We start from the raw sequence: 22,808 nt of genomic DNA, 5'->3' as shown, positions 1-22,808 counted from the left end.
GAACAAATATGTGTTTTATAGGTGAAGAAAGAGGTGTAGGTTATAATAAACACCCCATATGTAGGGAAACTCAGTTTTATTACTTACTAGTACATATCATCAGTTACTAGGAAATCATCCCCACTATTATCCAAAAGCAAATGGACCAATGCTTTAAATTGAAAAGTTATAAATGTGCTCAACGTATGATCACTTCATTGGAATCTACCAAACTGGTTCTTTCTATGGTTTTTACACAGTACATGGAAGGCTTTGACCCATAATGACTCAGTAAGATGAATGTTTCTCTCACTCCCATTTCCATGTACTGTTTCCTTTAGTCATCTGTTTTTGGAGTCTCTTTAAACTGAACTGACTTTCATCTCTGGACTGCACATGATCATCAAATCTCTTTGATATTAAACAGATGTTGAGTTTAATTTTGTGATACTCTGATAAAAAGGATTAAAAGAAGGCTCACAAAAGCAATCGCCCTACCCCCCAAAAAAACTGAATTTTAACAATAATCAATGAGCCAAAAGATGCGGTTAAGTTTATCCTAGTAAGAAACAAAAATATTACAAAATGAACACTCAGTTTTTGACCCAAAACATTTTTACTGACCTATTAAAACTCAAGGCATTATTCAGGGTTAGTCAACCGGCATAGAAAAGTTTTAATATTTTTCTGTAATTTCAAAAGCACTTATTAAGTTTAGGTAATGAAAAGGATTTGGAAATAGTGGTGATAGTTGCAAAACACTGAATTAATTAATGCCACTGAATTACACACTTTAGTTAAAATTGTAAATTTTATGCAATATATATTTCACCACAATAAAAATACCCTATTGAAATGTTTTATTTAAAAAGCACTTATTAGAATTTTTTATAGACCAGATATTGACATTTGAAATTTTTATTCTGACCATTTTCCTTGGAGAGTATTATAAGAGATCAAAGATTCTAGATATATTGCCTTTTATCCAGGCAAAACCATATGTGAAGTACTATAAGAAAACTTAATCTATCTTAAAGAACTCTAGAAAAGAGTCCACAATATTTTCATTAATTTCTGTTACATTAATGAGCTAACAGAATTATAATAGGCTATCAATTTGATAGCAAACAGGCTATCAAATCTACTACTTTTCTACAGATGTTCTAAAATGATCTCAATTCTTACAGTTTTTGTTTGACCAGAATTTGTGCACAGCTGAATTGTTCTAACACTAACTAAATCTTATGTAAGATTTGAATCAAGCTGATGAGAGATTTAGAAACTCCAGTATTTATGGTATGGAGAATAATACTGAACTGAAATGCTGACTGATGTCAACATGAGGTTCACAAACATGATATAGGGCCACAGAATCAAGTCTGAAAAAAGGTGGAAAGAAATGAGCAAATATTCAGATGGCAGAGTATGTCAAAGAGTTCATTTTAAGAGTAGGCATTTTGAGAAGATGTATGAATTGAAATTGATTAAATGACTTCTAATACAATAGGAAAATAATTCCACCTAAAAATTCTAATCATCTCTAAGGGAACATGAGAGATATTTTAACCCAATATTACTTATGCATATGGCACAATTAGCATTGTATGAGATGTGACTGCAAGGTAAGAAGAGCAATTCCATATACCTCAACCTTACTTATGATAATACTTTTCACTTAAGGAAATTATAACTTCTAGTGTTAATTAATATATTTCTAAAAATGTATTTTTGGGCTGGAAAGCAACCAAAACTTCCATTAACAAGGTTATGTTTTTCCTATTAAGAAGGTTTCATTTTTAAGCTCTGCAAGGACTTTCTCCCCATTAAAACTTGCTATACACTGGACTATAACTGAAAAATGGTGAAACTCAACATTTAATAGTAATGAACAAAAAATACTTAATCTGATCTTTCCTCTCTAGGACTATTCAGAGCAATAAAACACATAAGTGGAAAAAAGAGATCCTATGAGTACATTCAGACCTGGAAATCATCACGAATTAACAGTCATTTAAAAAGAGAATATTAACAGAAGGAAAGAATTCTATACTGCAATTCAGATGACCTGGATTTGAGATCCACACTTTGACTTCAAGCTGTGTGATTTTAGAACACCCAACTCTCTGCCAACTTCACAGGGTTGTTGGGGCAACGAACATATGAGAAAGCACTTGGTAAATGGAAAAGCACTGATAAATGTAGGTTAATAAAAATCTACCGTTACCATTAAAATTTAGTCTGCAGTATTAGACATTAGTCCACTTGTGCTCTCACTCTCTTTGATGACAATGTTCTATCTTCCTTCTGTATCTTCAAATTTCTATCATTTTCTACCCAAGCATCACTCTTTGTTGGTGACCTGTTTTCTGACTTCACTAAAAAATCTGAAGAAATCAGAAAAGAACTTGCACATGGTCTCACCACCACCTCTATCTACCTGTGAGAATCTTGCCCATACACTCTGCCTACCTCCTGTTACAGAGGATGAACTATATTCCTAAAACAGGGCCACCTCATCAACAGACCCCATCTCTTCCTCCCTACTCAGCAACCCAATAGCAATTCTCCCCTCAGTATCATTAACTTTTTGCTCTCTACTACTTCAGTACCAGCAATAAACCTTCATACTGTTGTTTCGCCCCTCTAAAGGCAAAAACCAAACCAAACCAAACAACAAAACAGAATCCCCCTGACTGAAGTTCCCCTATAAGGTACCAGACTATTCTTCTCTTCCTTTTGCAGCAAAACTCTTCAAGAGTCTTTACACTTGTCTCCAGTTCCTCTTCTTCCATTTTGTTGTCAACTCCCTCCAAAAAGCATCTGCCCCACCACACCACCCAAACAATTCTCAAGGCCACTGATGATGTCCATGGTGCTGAACATACTGCTCAGTTCTCAGTTGTCATCTTATTTACAGCATTTGACACAGGAGATCACATCTTCTTCATATCCTCTTCTTCAGTTGGCTTCTGGGACTCTTCTCTGGGCTGGCTTTCCTTCTTTTTTAATGGTTGCTTTTTCTCACCTTCCTTTGCTATTTCCCTGTGTCCCAGACTCAAAATTGAGTACCCCAAAGGTCAGTCCTTAAACCCTTCATTCAATACCTTCTTTCTCACTCATACCTCGGTGTGCTCATCCAGGCTGATGGCTTTAAATACCATCCGTATGCTCATGTCTCTCAACTATATATTTTTATCCCGGATGTCTTCATTGAGTTGCATACTTCTGTATCCAACTGTCTACCCATTGTTTCCTCCTGGAGGTCTCATGCCCTTATAAAACTTGCAATGTCCAAAACAGAATAACTGGTCAGTCTCCAAACATCTGCTATGCTCACAGAGTACCCTGCCTGAGTTAATGGCCACTCCCATATTTCTAGCTGTTCAGGCCAAAATGCTTGGACTATCCTTGACTCTACACTTTGTCCCACACTCACAACTTACCATATGCAAATCTTTCAAATGGATTGCCCCTTTACCACCTCCATCAATTCTTGTCTGGAATATTGCATTAGCCTCCCACCTGGGCTCCCTGCTTCGCCTCTATAGCCTCTTCTTAGTATGTCATGTAGAGTGATTCTTTTAAAAGATAAGTTATGTTATATCTTTGCTCTGCTTAGAACACCCCTGTGGCTTTCTTCCTCACTCAGTAAAATCCAGAGGTATAACAAAGTCCTTCAAGACACTATATAATCAAGAGCTGCCCCCGCTCCCCATTTCTGACCTTATCTCCTATTCAGGATCATTCCACTGCTTGCTACTTCTCACACTTGCCAACTAGCTCCTGCCTCAGGGCATCTGCATGTGCTCTTTCCTCTGTCAGGAAGATTCCCCAGAGACCTGTGGCATTTGCCTCTTTACCTCCATCTAGTTTTTATTCAAGGTCACCTTCTCAGGGAAGCCTTCCTTATTGAAAACTGCAAATCCTTCCCATTCCTCTGCTCTGTTTCGAGGGAGTTCTCTACAGTACTTCCTTCTCACCTTCTGATATCTACTGTTGTTTACTGATTTATCTTGCTCACTGTCAGTTTCACCCATGCTGCAGATTGAAGCTTCTCAAGGGTAGGGATTCTGTTTGTTCACTGCTGTAAACTAGCACTTAGGAAGATGCCTGGCACTTAGTAGGTGATGCTTGATAAACATTTGTTGAATTAATGAACTAAATGATGGAATTACAGCTATTAGCTGTGAATGATTTCAGATGTCTAGTCCTTGCCTTATTCTGTGGTTCTGAAGGAGCATGGCTGACATGAGACACAGCTGAGCTCAGGGCTCTTTCCAGCCCACAGCCTTTCCTGACACAAAGACACAGAACTGAAGCACCCACCCAAGATAAGTTCAATCACGATCATGAGAATAAATTCTTCCACTGCTGATTTTCATTGAATCTAATAGGAACCAACCCAGAATTTTTTCCAAATGTCAATTATAAAATGAAGGTCTATTCTATTCCAGGAATTGAGCATCCTTTGGTAAACTTTTAAAATTTTTTTCTTAAAATTTAAGCGTTAAACATTTAAGGTAAGTGGTTTGTAAACCTCAGGCTTCCAAAGGCTTAGCAGTTATGTCCATAAAGACCTGAGGCAGGTGTTGACGCACAGGTCCTAGTGGTTTCTGAGCCATCTCTGCTTCAACTACCTTCCTCTTGGACTCAAGTCTTCCAGTTCTCCTGACTCCCAATTTAAAGCTGCTCATCTGATACCAAAACCAGCTGCAGCATAAATGCTGTTTTTTCCTAGCCTCTAGTTGAGGGGGCTCCCATACCACAGATGCACAGCCCTCCTGCCTGCTTGAACCAACACAAACTTTGGTTTATATAGTGCTGAAGAATTATTCAGAGGGCAGGTTTCAGTCAATTTGGTGAATTCATAACTTCTTCAAATAGCCTGAGATGATCAGAAAAAAATGTTTGCTAATTCTTGGCATCCTCAAATATAATCTCTCTGTCAAATGTCAGTTACTCTGACATTTGACAACCAGTACTGTTTGTGATCTATATTCTGGTCAAGGACCTTGGCTAAACACTGTATAGAAAACAAGGATATAGGCACAAGTTTCCAGGATGGGGCAGTAAGGAGTACATTGCAAGATCATGCCCCAGAAGTGGAGGAAAAGAGTATTTGAGAGATACTGATCCTGTGGGTTTCATGAGAGAAGTTTTCATGTGTCAATTGTAGGGTGAGCTGAAGGGCTATGTCATAGGAAGGGAAGACACAAGGTGGCTGGCTCATTAAGTACAGGGCCAATTGCTGAATGCAAGACTCCCCTTTCATCTTCTGCAAACTCTCATTTAAACGATCTGTACAAACGAAAATAACCACTCATCAAAAACATGAACCACATAGCACCTTACAGATAAGAGACATCCAAAAATATTTGTTAATAAATTAATGAGTATTAGAATAAGTTAAAATATTGCTGCTAAACTGACTACTTAAAAACAGGAGAATTAACATGAAATAATGGGACAAGTCCTCTTAAAAAGTTTAATCGGGCCAAGCACAATGTCTCATGCCTGTAATCCTAGCACTTTGGGAGGCCAGGGCAGGTGGACAGCTTGAGCCAAGGAGTTCGAGACCAGCCTGGGCAACATGGCGAAACTCTGTCTCTATAAAAAATACAAAAATTAGCTGGGCGTGGTGGCAGGCACCTGTAATCCTAGCTATTCAGGAGGCTGAGGTGGGAGGATCACCTAAGCCAGGGAAGGCTGAGGCTGCAAGGAGCTGTGATCGTGCTACTACATTCCAGCCTGGGTGACAGAGTGAAACCCTGTCTCAAAATATATATATTATTAATCATAGATACTCCCTTGATTATTACTATGAGTTACACATAGCTAGGAAAGTCTTTCCAAGAATAGGTAAAACGGCATCTCCAGCTTTAGGGGGTACATAGAAAAAGGAACAGACAATATATAGATAGGAACTATGTCTCATTACTGGATCCCCAGGGCCTGACCTCATGCCTGGCACATTGGAGATGGTATATTTGCGATGAATACACATGAGACCTGCAGGAGGCTCCAGGGCAAGAGTAATGATAAAGCCAGCAAACACAGATACAGACACTGGAAGGATGAGAGGCGCCCTAACAGTTTCCCTTGCTTTTTTTGGGGGGTTGGGGGGTGGGGACAAAGTCTCGCTCTGTCGTCCAGGCTGGAGTGCAGTGGTGTGATCTCAGCTCACTGCAACCTCCGCCTCCCAGATTCAAGCAATTCTCCTGTCTCAGCCTCCCAAGTAGCTGGAACTACAGGCGTCTGCCACCACACCCAGCCAACTTTTCTATTTGTAGTAGAGACGGTGTTTCACCATGTTGCCCAGGCTGGTCTCGAACTCCTGACCTCAGGTGATTCACCCACCTTGGCCTCCCAAATGCTGGGATTACAGGTATGAGCCACCGCGCCCAGCCACTTTGCTTTTTTATGCTCACATTATTACTGGGCCTGTGAGAGCCACTGTTTCTTCAAGGTTAGAGCCTACATCTGGGAGAAGTGCTCTTGCCTCTTGCAGCATCCCTTTAAGTCTGATAAAGCAGCTCCTGTGCGCAGTGCCCACTTCAACCTGGGACTTGCTGAACAAGTGTGTGTGTGTGTGTGTGTGTGTGTGTGTGTGTGTGTGTGTGTGTTTCCAGTGATTAAGTGTGTGTGTGTGTGTGTGTGTGTGTGTGTTTCCAGTGATTAAGCCAAGCAGGCAGATTGCTGCATAGTCTCCTTGCAACAAAACCTTCCAGCAGACCTGAGAGACAACATCACTCAGCATGTTTCCAAGAAAAAAAAAAAAGGAAAAAAGAAAGAAAAGAGTCATCTACTTCACCACAAAAAACCACTTGCCTATTTAAAGTCGTTTGTTGTTAGACAAAGTTCTAAACCAGGGGTCATCAATTTTCTTAGCAGCAATAGTCCAGACGCTGGTTAAGACCGTGGAGCCCTATAGTGAGATGGCTCATATATGTATAACCATATACAGCAGAAGTCTGATTTTATACTATCTCCTGGTCCCAGTGACAAAGGAGATGCAAAGGTTTGGTGACTGCACTGTAGACAGTTTATATAAAACCAGGAGAAAAGAACATGGGAGCTTTGGATTGCTCCATATTTAATTAAATGAATTTAGTCAGTACTGCACTTACAAAATGCCAGATTCCAAATTAGGGAACAGTAGCAATGGTTACATGTGAGCTTTACCAGCAGTTCTGAGGATTTCAAATCTTTCTACACTTCATAAGCTTTACATGCGTCCCTGGATTAAGTTGCTTATCCCAAATAAGAAATTGCATATAAAGACAGTGAAACAGTGGGTAAGACACGATGAGTACCCAGTAATATATTTTTATTAGATCTTCTACACATGTATGGCATCTAATGATAATGAATTTTATATTAAATTGCAATATTATTAATTGCATTTAATTCTCACAACAACCCTATGAAGTAGTTATTATTAGTAGCATTTTACAGATGGGAGATTAGGTTTATCTGACTTTGTTCTTTATCCCCTCCTCTAGAACACCCAAGCAGTGGATTTTCCAAACTAGGAAGACCCCCTACTGAGCAGAGTTCAGATGGCAATGGAAAAAAAAATGTTCTGGGCTCAGAATGGGGTGGGTGAGGGACTTCTAATTCCATTTATTTTAACAGTATTCAGATGAAATGCAGGGCATACAAATAGATATGCACAGTGCAAGTTAACCACCAGAAAGCTCTTCAATCTTGCCAAGTTAGACAGAGCTGTTTCTTTTGTACCAGTTTTAGACCGCAAATCTGGAGAATTTATCTGTAGGGCTGTTTTCCCAAGGCCTCCAAAACAGACCCAGGGCAAACCACACATCCCGGGCTGACACTGCTCAACTTCAGCTTCTGTTGTTTCAGCTCTGAGGCGGTTTCCATGCCAGCATGCAGCCCTTTTGTGTTTTTGCAGCTTCATCCCAGGCCACATTTGTTTAGGTGCGTTCACTATCTCCAGTTCAGCTGCCTCCTCTCAGGCTAAAATAACACTTGGCTTATGCACTAAGAAAACGCTGCTATTGTAATTTTGCAGTGGTAGCATTTTTGGAACCAGATTCGCAATTCTGTATGCTTTGCATATTGATGGCATTGTTCTCGTTAGTCACATCCTGTCTAACTCTCTCTGTATCCCAGTCCTCAGCTTCCCATCATCCCAGACGTACTCTTGTTGGAATTCCCCCTTCCACCTGTCAAACCCAGCTCCTTGCCTCCCTGCAATCACAGCAATAATAAAAATAACAAACAGCAATAATAACAACACCGTCTCTTTATAGCACTTGGGAATTTCAAATGTCATGGTAAAAGTTATAGCAATGGGCCCACAAAAAAGCATGGTAGAATAAACAGAGAAACAAGAATACACAAAGAGAAAATGTTGGGAGAACCCCAAACATTTTTTCTGATTCTCTTTAGGAAAGGTATTTTCTAAATCTATTTTTAGACCATTGGGATTTCAGGGTCAAAGAATACATAAGAACTTGTTGAGCTTTATTTTCGCCATGCCAAGACAGAGGGCAGGACCACATCAGTGCCCATTCAATGAACAGTAGGCATCATTATCATCATTTCTTCAGAGGAAAAGAAACCTCTCACTCAAGTGTTCCCCACTCACACCCCACCTACAGCCCACAGTCCATGACTTCATCTCGCCAAGACCCATTACAATTAGTTTGATACCAACTGTATATCAAAAATCACAGTGCCACCCATGGGCACTTACTTATTGGGTTCATTTACGCTGATGAAAAATACTCAAGAAATCAAGGTAAATCCTGGTTTGTCTACCTTCAGAATAAATCTACTCATACCTTCACCTCCATCTAAGAAAAATTTACAAAGGCACTGTGATTCTAACCCTTAACAAACCCTGAGGTCTGTGAAACAGCTCTTCTGATGAATCATGGACAACCCCCAAGTCTCTCTAGATCCTTGAAGACTGAAGATCACCTGGACCAAACTGAACATCCCATCTCCTCTGAAACCCTGACTTCCTGCCAGAACCAAACAAGCTCCACAAATAGTGGGAGTGAAGTTGTTTCCTTCACTGCTTTCTTTCCTGGTCATCCCAGCACATTTCCTTGCATGCAAAACAAAACAAAACCACTATTTTTTCCTCATAAGTGTATTATAATATCATATTGCATAAATATGACTATGCTGTAAAATCAAATTTCATCCTGAAAATATTAACCATGTATAGTAAAAGCCTAATATGTGCTACCTTCCTGTGAAGCAGGATGTTAACCCTCCCTGTTGACACCAGCATAGGGAAACTTACTATAGACTGGACTTTCTGATTCTCAGGAGAACCTCCTAAATGCAAGAATAAGGAGAAAATTAATATAGATCATTTCTCTTAAGAGCCTAAGACTCAGCAAACAAGAGAAGGGAGATTGTCAGGGACAGAATTCCCTTCAGTGTAACTTTATTCAACACAATATCACTCGGGCACCTACTACTTGCTGGGCTCTATCTAGATAATACTCAAATTGTTGCCTTCGTTCCCAATATCATGGAGCACCAGGATCCAGGGCTAGATGTCACTGTGTCGCAGGAAGTAGGAAAGTCACACAGCTACTCTACTTTTCAACCTCGACTAAACATTGAGTTGACATCAAATACAAAGCCATAACATGCATAGTATTCACAAAACACTTCCTAAACTCAAGACCTGAACATAATTGAGACTTTTTTCCTTTGTTTTTCTTTTTTCTCAGTCTATGTATTTTAGTCAACAAAACCATATGATTGACTTCTGAAATAAAGTGATGTGAGCCTTCCCTGCCCTGGTTTCTTTCCATTATTGGGATTTCCATACGTTTAAGAAAAGATGCTGGCCATTTAGCCTCCAAGGATACTTAGCCTCAGGATCAGCTAGACAAAATCTAAATTTCCCAAGAAGTTCCCTCAATACTTTGCCCTTTATAGCAATATGAATCAATTATCATGCAGTTCATTCCTGCATGGGGGCAGGAATGGACCATAAAATGACCTCTTTAAAAATCCAACTGAGTAAATACAAAGCCACAAAAATAGTTTCCCACAGCAATTTTCTATCTTCAATGTCTTTCACTAAAACAGCTAAAGAAACTGGATTCCAATTAATCCCTTTACATTACATAATAGAATTAAGCTTATACAATTAAATGTTACACGAAGGATATTTTGAATACATGACTAAAGCAACAAATAACCTGCAAGAAAAACACATACAGCTTTGTTTCACTATCGTGTGGCTTCTACCAGCACATCTCCAAATAAGCCATTCTTGCTGAGATGACCAATGGCCTCCATGCTACGAAATCCAAGTGAGGATTTCAGTCCTCCACTTACTTGACTCCTCAACAGCATTCACCACAGTTCACCACTCTCCACTTCTTGTAACATTCTTCCCTTGGACACCAGGACAGCTCCATCTCCTTGCTGTCCTTGTACTCCCCTTTCATTCCTTTTCAGCCTCCTATTCTGACTCCTCCCCTACCTGACCTCTAAATGTGGCAATTTCTCAGGACACAGTCCTGGAACCCCTTTCCTTCCTACTCTATGCTCTCTCCCAAAGTGATTTCATGCATTCTCATTGCTTTAAATACCATGCCAGCAACTCCCAAATTTATAACTTCAGCTCAGACTGATTTTCTGACTCCAGACTCATCTACTTAATTACCTACTTGTCATCTTCAACGGTGGCTCACTGGCATTAGAAACTAAACTTGCCTGCAGCTGAATTCTTGATCTCCAGGCACTGGCCCTTCCCTCCACACAACTGCTCCTGTAGGACTCCTGGGAGTCACCCTCAACACCTTCTCCTGTACCCCACAAAGCCCTTTGTCTGCCCTCTAATCAAGGGCCTGCTCTCTCTTGCTGACCACAGCACCAGCCTCCCAGCCATGGCCACTGCTCTCACTTAGTCCCCTCCAACCCCTTTTCTAGCAACAACCAGAGAGAGCTCCTCAAAGCACAAATCTGATCCTGTAACTCCCTAAAGCATCTTAAAACCCCACAAAGGTTTACACTGAGGACCTATAATGAAGCCTGCAATCTTAGGGAATGATGGGATCAACCCCTAGATGAAAATTTTTGTATTCTTTTTCATTGCTGTAAATAAAGCTCTATGAATTTTTACATTTGTATGCTCCTGTGTAACTCAACACCTGAAACAAGTTATAAACACTTCCAGCATTCTAGAAAGCTTATGCCCCTGTCCCATCCCCACCCTCTTCAGAGGAAACTACTATTCTAGCCTTTATTACAGTGAATTAATATTGTCTTTTCTTGACCATTATATACATTGGCTCATAGAGATCAATAATTTTTTAAACTAAACCAAATTCTTTGAATGCTCTGCAAGTTGAGTAGACCAGCTCTAGGACAGTGAAATCCTGGAGTCATCTAATGTCAAATTTCTCAATTCCCAAAATAGTTTGTTAATTTAAAAGTGAGAATGAAATGCACCCAACACCCCAGATGAAGGTGTCCTCGTGAATTGTCCCTCAGTATTTAAGACACCAGTATTTAAGAGGAACTACTGCCTCTACTCACAGGCTTTGAACCAATCTGGATATTCTGCTAGGGAAATTTAGTCAAAGAGACCACTCTTTAAATTCAAACAGGGACTTCAAAGTGACAAAAGTACAATAGCATAAGTAAAGCATACGGTTATAGTCTTAAGAGAGGAACGGGACTTTATCAGGCATAAGGTCTTACTGATAGAGTTGTATTGCAAGTATTAGGAATTAATGAGGATGGGCTGTGGTGGAGCAGCTTGAAGTCTGATAAAGCCTCACCTGTACCCACTGAACATTCTATTCACCCAGGAAGAAGGCTGACAAATCTCTATTTTCAAGGCATAGTCCTTAATTTTGTCTTTCTGCCCAGAATAAGGACCTATTCAAATAAATATCCCAGGGAAGCAAATCCCTGGAATGCCTCAGCTCTCCTATAAGTTATTCTGCCACCTGAAGGTCAAAGAGCCATCTCCCCTGGGTTTGGAATTTCAGAAGCCTCTGTGGAGGGGCAGGTGGAGGGCTTAAGGACTTGTTTTTGCTCCCTCGATGGTCCAATACCCCTCCGTCAGATAAAGCAGAGAATTTCTAGGCCTAAAATCAGAATTAAATAGGAGTACTATGACACTCCAGCAAAGTCTGGCAGATTTGACGAAGCTACTCTCACAGCTCATCCCATTTCTTACTAGAAAGTCTGCCCTCTGCATCCTCTGGTAGCACAAACACTAGTTAAATGCATCAGCAGACCTGTGCCTCCTGATGCCTGCTAAGTGCCAGGCACGGGTTCTGACGACACGATTCCAGGCACATGTGAGGCACTCAAAAAATGCTGGTGACTATTAACATGAAAGAATTCCCACAAATCATGGTTTCTGATTCCTAAACACACACACAAAAAAAACCTGCTTGCTTCTTCCATTTGAAACATAAATTAACTTGGGTAACATCACCATCATCCCATCCTCTTTTTGGTAAATTAAATCAGAAGATTTCTTAGAGGAAAAAATACTGCTTTAGAATATTTAATGATATATAAGTCCACTTTTTCTTTTTTACTAAACCTAAGTTTCTCTTAAATCCCATGCTAGTAATTCTCACTTAGCCTTGCTAAAGATGCATGGAAGAAAACCTTCCAGGTCTTCTGGTAAATGGAGTGGTGGGTGGGAGGATGAGTCCATTTAGGGCCAGACATCCTTAGATACGTGCTTTGCCAATGACAGCTGACAAACTTGGGAGCAAGGCCATCTTGCACAGGATCCCAGCCCTATACTGTTCATGCAACCAAGAATCACCTGAGACTGAGAGGTCAAGGCTGCAGTGAGCCATGGTCTTGCCCCCTGCTCTTCAGCCTGGGCAACAGAGTAGGATCCTCTCACTTATAAAAAGAGTCAGCCTCAGTGAGGAGAGGAAAGCCATGGCAAGAAGACAGGAGAAAGACAACCTCAAAGCTTTCTAATTCTTGTACAGTTGTCATTAGCTACGTTCATTACTTTTAAGAGACAGGGTCTTACTCTGTTGTCTAGGCAGGAGTACAGTGGAGCAATCACAGCTCACTTATGTAACTTCGAAGTCCTAGGCACAAGCAATTATCCTGCTTCAGCCTCCTGAGTAGCTGGGACTACAGGTGCACACCACCATGCCCAGCTAACATTTTTTTATTTTTTGTAGGGACAGGGTCTCACTGTTGCCCAGGCTGGAGTGATACATTCATATTTTTATGCTTGCTTCTCATGGGATGTTCTTGAACTTACTTAGGAATTGTCCGAGTCTGTTCAGCTATAACAATATACCACAGACCGGGTAATTTATTTATAAGCAAGAGAAGTGTACTACTCACAGTTCTAGATGGTGGGAATTCCAAGATCAGGGCACCAGCAGATTCTGTGTCTGGTGAGGGCTGTTCTCTGCTTCCAAGATAGTGCCTTGTTGCTCACCCTCACAAGGTAAAAGAGATGGGAGGGAAACAGGGATGAACAGCACCCTCACGCCTCTTATATAAGGTCATTAATCCCACTCATGAGGGCTCCACCCTCATGACTAAATCACCTCCTAAATGCTCCACCTCTTAATACTATCACACTGGAAATTAAGTTCCAACATATGGATTCTGGGGGAACACAGACCACAGCAGGAACACAGAAGCATTTACTTCCGACAGGGACACTGGGCCCAACCTGGGGCTCCTATAAGGAGTCCCGGCCTGGCATAAGCTCTGTGTCAATCCCCTGGCATATGGAATACCAGATTCTTCAGTTGTCAAAGACCTTTAAATTGCTCTTCTCAGCATTTATTCAGTACATTTAAGGAGCAAAAGAAGAACTTAGGGTTTTGTAAAGAGTAAATAATTCCTGTCACCAGAATCTGGACTTAATTTCTTAGCAGCTCACCCTCCAAATATCTACATCTGCACCCCACTTTCCTGCCAGCCTTGGTGAGAGCCGTGGCCAGTTCCCGTCTGCTGCTAATCGCTCCACCTGTGTTCCCTCTTGCTTCCTCGGGAATCTCATCCATCAGTTATGCCCTCCTTCAGCTGTATTGTCTACCCTCCCACTTTAATGCCTGTTCCTCCTCTTCCCCCACAGAGAAGCATACTTATGCCTTACCCGTCTAAATGAAAACCAACAATTTCCCACTTATTTTCACAAACTTAGCTACTCAAAGTCATGGACTCACAGTCCTTTTCTTCCTGAATTCAATCCTTCTGTTGGGTCAGCGGCATCTAGCACAGTGCACCACTTCCTCCCTCCTCTTTGAATCTCTCCCTTTGTCTGGCTTTTTTGACCCCTCTTCCTGCCACTGTCTTCCTATCATTTCGGCTGCCCATGGTAGATACGATTCTAACTACATCCTTCTTTCTCTAAGGGCTGACTACAGCCAGGGTGGGCCCTCATTAGCCACATTTGTATTGCATGACACCATGGGCACCTTTCCAAGATGAAACACTAGACTAAGTCTCCCAGAAAACTGGAGTTGAGGTCGAAAGGCAGTCAATTGGATGGGTGATCTCATTATCTGGGGAGGCTTCAACTCAGAAGCTGTGGGTTTGTCACCCACACAGAGCAGTGGAGGAAGATGGTGTTTAGACAGAAAAAGGGAACAGCCTTGCTGCAATATGAGGACCTTAGTGTGACACAGTGCCTGCTGTGCTCCTGGAGACTTTCTGGGTCCTAGTTCCAGAACCTTTAGTGCCTTTGATATCCTAAATTCTAAAAAGTGTGTTTTGCTTGAGCTAGCTTGTGTTGGCTCCTGTGGCCTGTAACCCTGGGAACCTTGATTATCATACCACTCATTTCTCCTCCTCTCTTACAGTGTCCTCTTCCCCCTAACTGCAGATGTCACAGGCACTCACCCTTTGCCCTATTTCTCCTCTGGGTCCACATACTCTCCCCTGGTGGTCTCCTCCACATTCACCTGAGCTCCAGATCTGGACACCCTGAAACACTGCTCATCTCTGCTCAGATTCCTACAAACTCCTATAATTAATAATTCCACAACTAAACTCAAACGTATCACTTTCCCAATATTTTATAGACTGGCGAGTCACCCCACCATCTACCCAGTCACTAAAGTCAGAAATCTAAGTCAAGCTTCCCTTCTTCCTCTGTTTCCCCCTCCACAACCAGTGCCATCACCCTGTCTTGATGATTCTGCATCCTTAGGATCTCAAATTCACTGTCTCCTCTCCCTCTGACTTCATTGTATTTTAGACCCCCTCTCCCTTCACCTACATACTATTTGGTCTTCTTGTCACCTAACACCCCTCCAATCCTTCTCTACTTCTAAAGCACAATCTGATTGGATTATCCCCTGATTTCTTTAAGGTAAAGTCCAAAATCCCTGGAACAACATCCAAGAACTCTGATGATCATTTTATTCCTGCCTACCTTGTCAGCCTCATCTTTTTATTTTTTATTTGTAGAGACAGGGTCTCACTCTGTCACCCAGGCTGGAGTGCAGTGGTGCAATCATAGATCACTGAAGCCTCTGACTCCTGGGCTCAAGTGATCCTCCTGCCTCAGCCTCCTGCATAGCTGGGATTTCAGGCATCACCACACCCAGCTCCAGCCTCAATTTTTCCTACTTTCCAAGAAGGCCCCTAAACTCCATCCATACTGAACAACTTGCAGTTTTGTGAGGTCCCAAATGCTCTCCTGCTTCTAAACCTTTATACCTAATACTCCAATGCCTCTCAGCAAAGCCTGCCTTCATTTCTTCAAAGGTTAAGTCCAACTAATTCAACTCTGTGTCACCTCTTCCAGGAAGCCTTCCTTGAGTGATGTCTAATACTCACCCACCTGCAACTTAGGATTAGGTTTATAGCCTCCGTGCTCACACAGTAGCTCTTGCATAACTTTTTCTCAGGCTTTTTGATGATATTTGGTAATTGTCCACTTCCATCTGTGTCTCTTCCATAAGACTGTAAGTTCCTTAAAGGAAGAGATGGTGTCTTTCTTCTATTTATATTCACGGTACCTGCGATTCAAAAAAGGCTTTTTGGATATCTTGTCCTGGAGCACCCAGCCAGGAATTAATGAGATAAAAAGAAAACTGAAAATCTCCAGAACCAGAATATATTCCTTTCCCTCTAACACAGTTTTGAAAATGAGAAGGAAAAGATAAGGGTATGTTTTCTCCCATTGTTTTGCTGGAGCTCTGAGGCCTCTTCTTTCTCTTGCTTGAGATTGCTCAAGGAGGTTGTTCTCTATGTGCATTTACAGAGTGGTTGGTCTTTCATGCCCTGCACAGTGCTAGCCCAGGGCTCCGCAATCCAGTTCAGCACAAAGTGCTAGCTATGACCTCACAAAGGTTTTGTAAATATTTTAACTACAAAAAAAAGGTCTCTTCCCTCAAAGAATCTAAGATCCTGAAGGCTTGTTGGGATGGAATCACATATCTCCTTGGCCTAGGATCCTAAGGTGCCCCTCGATCTGGTGTTAATGCGCTTGTGTAATCTCCTGCCCTTTAGTGTCGGCTGGTCTAGTGACTCTCTAACCAACAGAATATAGCAAAGATGGTGGATGTCTTTCCAGCAGACTATCTCTTGCTGGCTTTGAGGAGGCAAGTTCCAATGTTGAGAAGGCCCACGTAACCAGGAACTGAGGGTGGCCTCCAAAGCAGTTAGGAACTGAGACCCTCAGTCCAAAAGCCCTCAACAAACTGGATTATGCGGCAACCATGGGAACATGGAAGTGGATCTTTCCTGGTTGAGCTTTCAGATAAGATCCCTGTCCTGGCTAACAACTGATTGCAGCCTTGTAATAGACCCTGAAGCACAGGACCCACCTAAGCCATACAAAATTTGAGATAATAAATATTTGTTGTTTCACTTGTGGAAATTTGTTATGCAACAACAAATAATTCATACAATCTCCTTTATCCTGATTGACAGTCTAGCACCTGAAAAAAAGAAAAAAAAAACTTTGTTTTTCGGCAGGTTACATAGGAAGTCAGCATCATGTAAACGTTTAACTAAAAATGAAATAGCCTCTAAAAACAGGCTTGTAAATCATTTTAGTATTCTACAAGCTAAGGCTAAAAGAATCACACAAGACAGTGTGTAAAATGAAGTGGGGGGGAATGGAAACAAAGTTAAAACTTGTAAAGGGGCCCTGGAGAAAATCTGCAGCCTCCATTGGTTTATTTAACTTTTAAATCTTATTAAATTTGCTACATGCGTGTTAGCATTCATGGTTCAATTACTTTTATTCTGACTTCTATAAATAGGTACTCTATGAGCCCTGATAAATGACTTAAAATCTTGCTTGACTTCAATAAAAAAATTAGCAAGTTAATCTTAAAAATTCTACACATAGAAATGAATGAAAACGTTCCTCTGGGCCAACCTCCACTCCCTGCAAGTGCACCTCCCCCAGTCCCTGGACTCTTCTTGCCATCCTTGTTCTTTTTCTCTGGCTCTGTGTTTATAATATCTGGCATTCTCCCAAGTCACCTAGCTCTGGCTCTCTTGTAAAAACAAACAGAAGCTACCTGGGGCTCTTTATTCTCACTCATTTACATTCTTTCCCTGCCAAGGGGTCAGGGATGTCAGAGTTGGTGGCAACCAGTCAAGCTCAGCATGGAATGGCCCTTATCTACCAATGCAGTGTTTTCCTGCCTGTGAACATGCCGGCATTTATTTATCTAAAATTTTAAGTAAAAATGTAGGTAACTGCCACAAATCAGAGACTAATGAATCTAAAAGTTCAGCCCAGAGCTGTGACCACAAGTAGACAAAAGCCTTATACAAAGCTCACATTTAATAAAAAAGGCAGGCAGTGGGTGAAAGGTGGAGATATAATCTATATGACCCATAAAATATATGGAAAACAAAAGCAAATGTGAAATTCCATGTGGTTTAATCATACAGAATGCATGTTTGAATAATTAGCCACCCACACTGAAGCACAGCTTCCTTGTAAGTCATAGTTGATGTGAGCTGAGAGTAATGTCGGTGTCATGTGTCCCACTAGTTGCACACATATGGTTATATGATCCATCAGAATGTTCAACAGCTCTCCTCTCTGCCCTGATAGCCAGGGTTAGTCATCTAAATTGGTGTGTCCATTAACAGCATTTTTGAACACCCAAGAAGATTAAAATTGGTTGTTGAGGAACAAAAATATCAGACAGCATAGTTTGTGGTCCTCCAAGGCTCAACCCTACCTGTCAAAATTTTATTCCTTAATATTTAATTTCTCTTCACTTCTCAGCCTTTTGGCTAAGATCAAGTGTAGTATCTGTTCTTATCAGTTTAATATTTAATTTTTCTCATTAGGAAGAATGTAAATTAAATTAAATTTTTCTCCTAGGGAAGGAGGAGAAATAATAAAAAAAAAAGTTGAGAAACACAACTGTAAATATGTAGAATTCTAAATGAGCATACAGAGAAGAAAATAAGCATAAGAAATGCAGACACTGAAAAAAAAACACCTTAATAACAATCCAATAACCAACTCCATTTGTGTATTAAAAAAGCAGCAGAACTAGAGAAAGCCAAAGACAGGTTCTGACACAGCATTGGAAACTCTGAACTTGAAATCAGAAGACCTACATTGAGTCAGTTCCTAACATGAGATTATAAGTTGCACAACCTTAGAGAAAAGCTACTTATTTGGGTTCCTTTTCCTTTCTCTGTAAAAATAGAATGAAAATGTCTAATTCCAAGGTCCCTGCAATAGTTAAACGAGATAGTATTCGTGAGGTGCTTTGCCAACAAGATGATGTGGTTCAGTTGAAAGGTAACATCATCCAGCAGAATTATCTGAACATTGGAGAGCTTTGCATGGGCAAAAGATTATATTAATAAGCCTAGAAGTGACACTACTGTGAATTAGTGGTTCAAGAGTGTTAGACTGATGAAGGGGCTGTTCATTAGGAATAGTATGTCCTGTATAGCAAAACACACCAATGACCTAAAGTGACTGATCTATTTTAAGGGGATAGTGAGAGAGATTCAGACCACTAAGAGATAGTAAGAGAATGCTTTTCTCCTATTAACTAAACCAGGGGTTTCAGCTTCAAATCACCTGGGGTGATTTTGAAAACTTCTGAAAAATGTCCGAACCTGGAAGATTGTGAGTACTCCAGAGATGCTATGGAGTAAGTGAACACTGACAAAGTTGCCATGAGATAAGCATTCTCATACACTACTGGTAGGAGTGTTAATTAGTACAGCCTTTAGGGAATACAATCTATTAATATGTATCTTTTTCTTGTTTGGTTTGATTTTAATGTTTTAAGTTGGTACCCTTCCTGGAGTAATTCTATGTCTAAGAATACATCCCAGGGAAACAATGAGAGAGGAACAAAAATGTATCCATAAGGATGCCCTTCAAAGTATCATTTTATGTCTGTATGTTGCACCAATCAGGATAGCTTGACTTTGAACATGCAAAAAAAAAAAAACAAATTGTACTCTGTAAATCCATGTCATGGGCGGGAATATCTGACAAGTAAACAAAAGAAACACTAAATCAAAACAAGATGCTGTAAAAAGTCAGGTGTCATCTCAGCCAAAACTCATTAATTTTTCAAAAACTTGAAAATTTGCCAATGAATTCAGGTCTGGTCAGGTCAGGCCTTCCATCATCCTGGTGATCTCAACTAACCTCAAAATCAAACAGCAGACAATTAGCAATTAAAGCATCTTAAAGGAATAAGTAACATTGCAGGCTAAGGCAGGACAGGGAAAAAGAGAATCAAACGTATTTCACTGGCTTTCTTTTTAAATTCCCTATCTTCTTGAGTCAGGACTCCCCAGGATTTGCAACTCAACACTGGCCTAAGATTCTACACCACAAATGACTTTGCATTCTCAAGAGATTAACTGTTCACTCAAAGCCCTTCTGAAAAGCTGCTGAAATCATTGCAAATCTTCTATAAGTCGTACCTTCCTATGGGCTACAAGATAAAAATATTAGCTCAGGAGTGAGATAAGAAAGGCTCATTTTTTTAAAAGTAGGAAAGAAAATAAAGTTCTATGAAGGAGACTAAATTCTGAGCTTTCAGATTTTTAGTGTCAACAACCCAAAATATAAGAATGAGAACTAAGAGGGCAAAAGAGCATTTTTATCAAATGCATTTACCAAATATTATTAAGCCCCTACTCACCAAATGAGTCAGCCCAGCCAGGTAATCCTGCTATGAGGAAATCTGCAGAAGATCTACATCAACCAAATATATACTTATAAATAGCATATGTGTAGTGCCTGCTGTTTCTCAAAGCACTTTCCCATGTGATTTATCATTCAGTCTTCATATTAACCCCATAAGGTAAGCAGAAAAAGAACGATTTAACAAAGACAGGCACACAGATCTAGGTTAGCTGACTTGCCCACATTTACAGAGTCAACTGATTACTGAAGGCATCAATATTCAAATCTAGATCTTCCAATTTTCCTCACGACATATCACACTAGGACAGCACACATAAATTGCATATATGTGACATGAGAACATGACTAAGCAGGATAGAGCGCTGTGGCCACAGACCTGGGAGCCAGACTGCTCACTTCCAAGTCCCAGTGCCATCACCTATTGAGTAGTGTGATTGGGGGAAAATTATTAAAACACTTTGTGCATCAGTTTTTTCATCTGCCAAATAGGGATAATAATGGTGCCATATGGTGATTATGAAGATCAAGTATAAATGTTGACCACAGTGACTGGCATACAGCAAACGGTTCAATAAATGTTAGCTTTGATCATCATGGGCATCAAGAACAATTCTCTGATTAGTCAAGGTCAGATGCAAATACACTGAGCCCAACTGCATGTTTCATGTGTGTAAGTGCTGTTGATGGGGCTCAGAACATACTAACACAAAATATGGCACCTTGGCATAGTGAAACTTTAAGGCTAAAGGAATGTGAGAAAAATTCCTTCAGTAGCAGGAAGTTCTCTGACCCGCCCCCATACTTCTCCCCTGAAGCTGGTCAAAAAACCTAAGAAGGACTTTCTGACTTTCCCTTGAAGTAGATCATTGACCCTCATCTAAGAGGTGCTTCCCTATACCAGGAGAAAAGGAACATCCTTGTTGCTGAAGATGAAGCGTCACTGTTTTGAGTTGAATGTGTCCCCCAAATTGCATGTGTTGAAAACTTAATCTCCCATGCAACAGTGTTGAGAGGTGAGATCTTTAAGAGGTGACTCGGAATGGATTAATGTCATTATTTTGGGAGTGGGTTATTTATCATAAGAGTACGTTCCTAAGAAAATAATGAGTTCTAGCCCCCTTCACTTCTCACTCTCTCACATGCACTCTCCTTCCCTTCTACCTTCCGCCATAGGATGATGCAGCAAAAAGGCCCCCAGCAGATGCCAGATCCTTGATATTTAACTTCTCAAGACTCTGGAACCATGAAACAAGTAAACTTATATTGTTTATAAGTTGCCCAGTCTCAGCCATTCTGTTGTAGCAGCACAAAATGGATTAAGACAGTCATGGAGAGGAATCTGAACAAACAGACCTTTCTAAGTTCCCCTCAATTTATTCCTATTACATTATACCCTTTTTATCCTATCATATTTCTCCACAACTATCCACTCATTATCAAACCTAGCCTAAAAATACTCAGGTTTACCTATTTCTGTGGGTCTCAATTTCCTTATGAAGGCTCCCATGTCACATAACAATTTATTAAATAAATTTGTATGCTTTTCTCTTGTTAATCTGTTTTTTGTCATAGAGGCCTCATCCATAAACCTACAATGGGTAGAGAAAAAAATATTTTTCCTCTCCTCCACTGTATTAGTTTCCTATTGCTACTGTAACAAATTACCACAAAGTTAGTAGCTCGAAACTTACACAAATGTGTTATCTCAAAGTTCTGAAGGTCAGAAGTCCAATATGGGTCTTACTGGGCTAAAATCAAGCATCTGCACAGTTTCATTCCTTACGGAGGCTCTAAGGGAGAATGAGCTTCCTTGCCTTTTCCAACTTCCAGAGGCTACATGCACTCCTGGGCTCATGTTGTCTTCCTTTATCTTCAAAGCACAGCATTGCAACCTCTGCTTCTTCTGACTATGCCCTCTCTACCCCTGCTTCTCTCATCACATCCTCTTCTCTGCCCCAACCCTCCTGCCTTTCTCCACCATATTAAGAAGATAATAGCCCCATCTCAGGATCCTTAACTTAACCACATCTAAGAAATGCCTTTTACCATGTAAAGTAACACACTGACAGGTTCCAGGGATTAGAACATGAAAATCTATAGGGGACCATTATTCAATTTACCACAGGTACCAAGGATATAAAAATGAATTTGATACAACTGCCGAGCTCAAGGACTTCACAAACTATTGAATAAAACAGACATATTCAAAAAGAAAATTAATTCTCATGCACATCAGACTACAGCACTCAGTATGGTTAGAGAAGAAACAAAGTGCTCTGTGGGTAACAGAGGATCCATCTGTTTATCTCGACCAAGAAAGGAAAGGAGGACTCAAAGAAAGTGATGTATGTTTAAGAGACCAGAATATGCCATCCCAAAGTATGCCTCTTTGGCATAAAGATTACTTCAAGCTGATTATTTTGAACACTAAAAATACAGGAGAAGCTCTAAAAGCAGAGTAGAAGTTACCCTTTTGTAGGAAAATTTACATCTATAAAGGAAATCTCTATTTGTAACTGTGTCACCCTCTCCGCATCAGGAAAGATGACTCTAAATCACTAGAGACTTTTATTAATGGAGAAGGCACTGACTTAAATCTATATAAGGAATCTTACCCTTGTGTCTCATGCTTTTCCTGGTTACCTCCCATAACTGTATCCCCCAACAGCTTTCTTTGTTCTAGCTGAAGATGATATTTAAGCCTGAATTC

The 22,808-nt window shown here is 40.5% G+C and overlaps 1 protein-coding gene and 1 pseudogene across 3 annotated transcripts in view; one reads left to right on the top strand and one right to left on the bottom strand.

The window, feature by feature from the left end:
- LYPD6 (LY6/PLAUR domain containing 6) overlaps nt 1-22,808 on the bottom strand; it is a 141,942-nt gene that overhangs the window by 88,611 nt on the left and 30,523 nt on the right. Inside the window, exon 2 of one of the 3 annotated variants that reach the window (XM_063647462.1) lies at nt 15,779-15,956. The exons of the other annotated variants lie outside the window; for them this stretch is intronic. The gene's annotated coding sequence lies outside the window, so the exon portion shown is untranslated. The remainder of the gene's footprint in view (nt 1-15,778; nt 15,957-22,808) is intronic. 3 annotated transcript variants of the gene reach the window in all.
- On the top strand, nt 18,182-18,310 carry LOC129032328 (U2 spliceosomal RNA; annotated as a pseudogene).

The sequence above is a fragment of the Pongo pygmaeus genome, chromosome 11 (genome assembly GCF_028885625.2).
Source record: "Pongo pygmaeus isolate AG05252 chromosome 11, NHGRI_mPonPyg2-v2.0_pri, whole genome shotgun sequence".
Classification (NCBI taxonomy): Eukaryota; Metazoa; Chordata; class Mammalia; order Primates; family Hominidae; genus Pongo; species Pongo pygmaeus.
This window is presented reverse-complemented; position numbering and strand designations above follow the sequence as displayed.